Genomic DNA, 4,923 nt, shown 5'->3' on the forward strand with positions numbered 1-4,923 from the left:
AGTGAGTGAATAGATAATCACATCTTGCAAACCATGAACTGTTGTAAAGCCTTTACCCACTTACAAAATCATGACCAAATCAAAACCTATTAGAGAACTGTCTTAGTAAAAGTACTTAACCTTTTAATCTTTTATGACAAACTTGAACCAATTTTAGTTATTACTGAAACTTAAACAAGAGCATGAATCTATTATTGTTGTTTGATTGTATTTCTAAGCTTTTGGGTGAAAGTTATACCAGTATTCAAATAAATCTCAACAACTTCAGTTAATCATATTAAATGTGGCCACATTAAGTACTGAGTTTTGCTTTTATGTATTGGTGAATGAAGACCAGATTGTTCAATGAGCAAATAAGTGCTAGCAGTATAACTCAGTACTTTAAAACCTCAATGTTATCAAAGTATGTTTTTATATATGAATAATAAAAAGTGTTCAACTAAGAAAATTAATGTTTAAGGTAAGCTTTTAACATGTGCACATTCACTTATTAAATCTGAGGCAGCTGATAACTCCAAAAACTGACTTGTTTTAGTATAACAATTTACATTAACACTAGTATTGTGTTCTCTTTGAGGACAGTAAAGACAACCAATGCTTAAGATCTGCTTCTAGTGATAGTATTAGTCATTTTTCACATGTAAATACCTTATTTTATCATCATGTTATTAGTTGTACCTAATTTATTAAAATACTGTTGTTGTTGTATTTTGTAAGTAGTTTCATACATAAACCTGAATGACTTGTTTCAATAAAGTGCTTTTATCATGGTGGAAAGACAATTGGCATTTTTCTGTTTTTTTTGTTGTTTTTTATTAATATACCTGACTAATCATTCAAGCTGGATCTGGGTGTAATATTTTAATAACATAAAATTAAATTAAAAAGTTCAACTTATGAACATAATTTTACATAACGTTTTTTATAAATTTCCTCATACAAGCTTAAGCCATGTAATCAAAATATAGAAAGAACCAAGCATAGTAAAGTTAGCAGTACACTGAAGTTGTGAAGGCTTTCTCCAAATAACCTGAAAAAAAAGTCTAGTTAAGGGACATTAGTTATAGAAAAACAAAATCCCATTAAGAGGTTAACTTAAAAATGGACAGGCATTAAGTTGAACAGAATTAACCACAAAAATAATTTAAAACATGAAATAAGTTAAAAAGAAAACAAGCTTTTTTGAGGATTTATTAGCATTCATAGCATTTCTAACATAGATGTATTAGTATTTCCCCACAGCTTGACACAGATATATTAGTATTTCCTCACAGCTTAACACAGATGTATTAGTATTCCCTCACAGCTTAACATGTGTATTTTCTCACTATGTTTGAAAATCAAATTATGCTTTTAGAACTTATTATCATTAGAAATATTCCAAGCAATTAAGGTGTTATAGAACTTATACAAAATGTATAAACTAATCCTGTAATGTACCGAGTATTGGACATTATAACCTCACTGGAGTGTTTAATGAGGCAAATTATCATATCAAGACTATATTGTTATGTACCAGCATTAAATTGTTGGACATGAAGTCGTCTGTTTAACTTCAGTGTTTGGCCACCAGTGAAAGTAGTAGTACTTACAAGCATTAATTACATCAAACTGTTAGAGAGTAGTTATAAAGAGTGAGACTGAAGTTGAGATATAATCCCTTCTGTTACTCAAGGTTTTTCATGCATATGGATGTGTTTTTTGTGTTAGCAGAACGTTTATCAACATGTTGAACTCCTGCCAGTTCTTTTTGTTTCAGTTAAAAATCTTAAAGATTAGGTAGCTTGATCCCTAAAGTGTTTAGTGAAAAGTATCACTTATTTCAAAGTATTAAATCTAGTTGTATTTAACTGAGTCCAATTTCAAGATATCTGATTACAGATTGACAAACTGGAATTTAAATTATACTTCATAGATAAGGGAATTATAATACCAAAGTTTTTTGGTGCTGTTGAGCATGTGACAGTTCACATGACAGAAAGTTAAGCTGAAGAATCAAGGATGTTTTATTTCTCTAAGTGAAATACCAGAGCCAAGGCAGTAAAACGTTTTAGCTTAATAGACAGATGAGTTCAAATACAGCAACTTCATACAACATATAGCAGAAGTTGTTCCTGGAAATAATAAATGACGTAAAATAATCTTCATTAGAATTATCGGATTTCAAATGATTAACATCTGATCTAAAATACTGAGATTTGAAATGAGAAACTTATGAGCCAGAATACTAAGATTTGAAATAAGAACCAGTGAATACAATGATTCATTTCAAAAACAGCTGAGCTAAAATGGAATGTATTTTCTAATGACAGAAAAGTGATTTAAATTACAAAGACTTTCAACCACAGAAAGCTGAGTTAAAATAATTAGATTTTATACGAAAATATAGGTGAAACAAAATATGAGTTTATTTAGAGGGTTGAGTACACTAATATTGTTTTGGATATACAAATCAGCAAGCCACGTAAAAATCACAGGCGATATAAAATCGCAGAGGAATAGCATGTATCACAACTACATTTTGATATTGTTTTGTAGGTAAAGTAATGCCTGAAAACTGATCTCTTTCGGAAGGACAGGTAACAGTCCTTTCAGACGCAAAATGTACATACAATTAGATTTAAAGATGTATTTGGATCAAGGATTTGGAATTTCCAAGACAGCGATATCCCTTATATATATAATGACATTGGAAAACAGATGAATATATAGATGAAATTTGGGCACCAGGAATATTCAGAAAGAGACCTGCAACAAGTCGTATCTTAGCTCTGGTAAATAAAGTACGCTTTTTTGTAAAAGAAGAGGATCCTGAACACAAAGGTTAGTAGCAAAAACCGTACACATATCTCAGGCCATAGTACACAAGATAAACAATACGGATCTTCACCTGGAAAGGAAACACAAGTCATGTGTACCCAAGCTGTTTCCATGACATATAACCGTCATATACAGTATTGAATTCAGGGGGTGTACAGGGAAGGAATTTCTCCATGTGAAGTATAGTATTTTCCAATTTGTCAAATTTTAATTCAATATACCCCAGCTTCACATCCTCCACCCCGGTGGAAAGGTCTGGATTCAACACTGGTCACATACCTCTAGCAGCTCGCATATGGAAGAGTGGTTTACTTCAGACATGACAGCCATATGACTGTAACAGCGTAGTTATGCTCCAAAATATTATGGTAATGTAAATTTTTCTTTACCATGTAGAGCTTATGGTGCAGAGAAAACTGCAGATAGGTAAGGACAAGAGTTAATTAAGAGTGTGACAATGACTAGGAGAGGTCATTTCTTGGACAAGAGTTCTGACTAAGAAGTTAAAAGACATCTAGGGGAACCCAGACTGTCAACTCAACTTGTGCTAACTACTTTCCACATGCAATAGCATAGGGTGCTAAGAACAAATGATGATGGCAATGAATAATTTAGGCATCACAGGACCTTTGGGTTTCTTTGGTTTGAATTTCACGCAAAGCTACAGGAGGGCTATTTGCGCTAGCCGTCACTAAACTAGCAGTGAAAAACTCAATGGAAGGCAGCTAGTCATGACCCACTCCCACCAACTCTTGAGCTTGCACTTTTACCAGTGAATGGTGAAATTGAATGTCACAATATAATGCCCCCCCACGGCTGAAGGGGTAAGCATATTTGGTGGTACAGAAATTTGAACTCGTGCGTCTCGGAGATTGTGAGTCGAGCGCACTAACCACCTGACCATGCAAGACCGACCTTTGGGTATTTTATAGGATTCCCCTAATCATTTACTGATTAGCCAATAATTGCCAGGTATTAGCCAATGTTGCATGGGAACATGGGAGAGGTGAGGAATATACTGGATGTAAAAACTGAAGGCAGAACTATGAAACACCAAAAGGGATTTCTGGCATCTCAAAGTGATCCTAGAGATCATTTGACTACATTTAGTAACTGAACTGGATGCAGAATGCAATGATGTGTGCTCTCAGAAGTTACAGTGTTCTGCTACTGGCTTTACAGAAGGATATTATCTTCAAAAGGATTCGCATGTCTCTAGATTTTTGAAGGGAGTGGAGGGCCTCCTTTGTCTCTGTGAACACTATTTGTGTTTCAGCTGCATGGTAGAAGAAATGCTGGCAGCAGATACCTGTATAAGACACTGTTTCACAATGGAAATGATGTGATGCAGGTTAACTCAACTGATATTTAAAAGAACAGAAAAGGAGAACTTGGGTTCCATTTTGTGAAATATTTCAATCAAATTAGCTTCTGGAATGGTTGGACTCGGAAATAGATCGTGTAACGTCTCGCTCTGAAGCTCCATAATAATAAAAAAGTACGTGTGTACAAAAATTCTTAAAATGTCGCATTTAGCCACTGAACTAAAATATTTATATTATTTTTTGTGTAATACTTATTAGGGCATGTGAAACAAACCAGATATTTCATTAGTTCAGAAGGGTTAGGTTAGTAGTTAGAATGTTCAGACTATCAAGTTTAGGGTCCATGGTTTGTAGTTCATTGTTGCAAAGAATGTGCTCTTTCCTTTGGAGTCTTTAGTGTACTATAAAAGTAATGGTCAAATCCTACTATGTGGTCTGACAAGAGTAACCCAAGTGTTGTTAGTGGTGGCTGTTGACTAGCTGCCTGCCCTCTAGACGGTGAAGTCAAAATTATGAATAGCAATGCACATATAGTTTGTGTAGCAAAGTGCGAAAAATTCTAAAACACATAAACAAACCTTTAATTTTGAGCTGTGAACATATCTTGTTTTTCAAAAGCTTCAAAAACGTTTACACTTAGACCTGTTTGGCACAGGTATAGCGCATAAAGCACGCAAATAACTGACTTTAGAATGTACTGACTTTATCCGATGACGAGGAACCCACTTTGAGACTAATAATGCTTGGAGACGGCTTGAATGGGTAATGAAGAAAAACT

The sequence above is a fragment of the Limulus polyphemus genome, unplaced genomic scaffold (genome assembly GCF_000517525.1).
Source record: "Limulus polyphemus unplaced genomic scaffold, Limulus_polyphemus-2.1.2 Scaffold1424, whole genome shotgun sequence".
In the NCBI taxonomy this organism is placed as follows: Eukaryota; Metazoa; Arthropoda; class Merostomata; order Xiphosura; family Limulidae; genus Limulus; species Limulus polyphemus.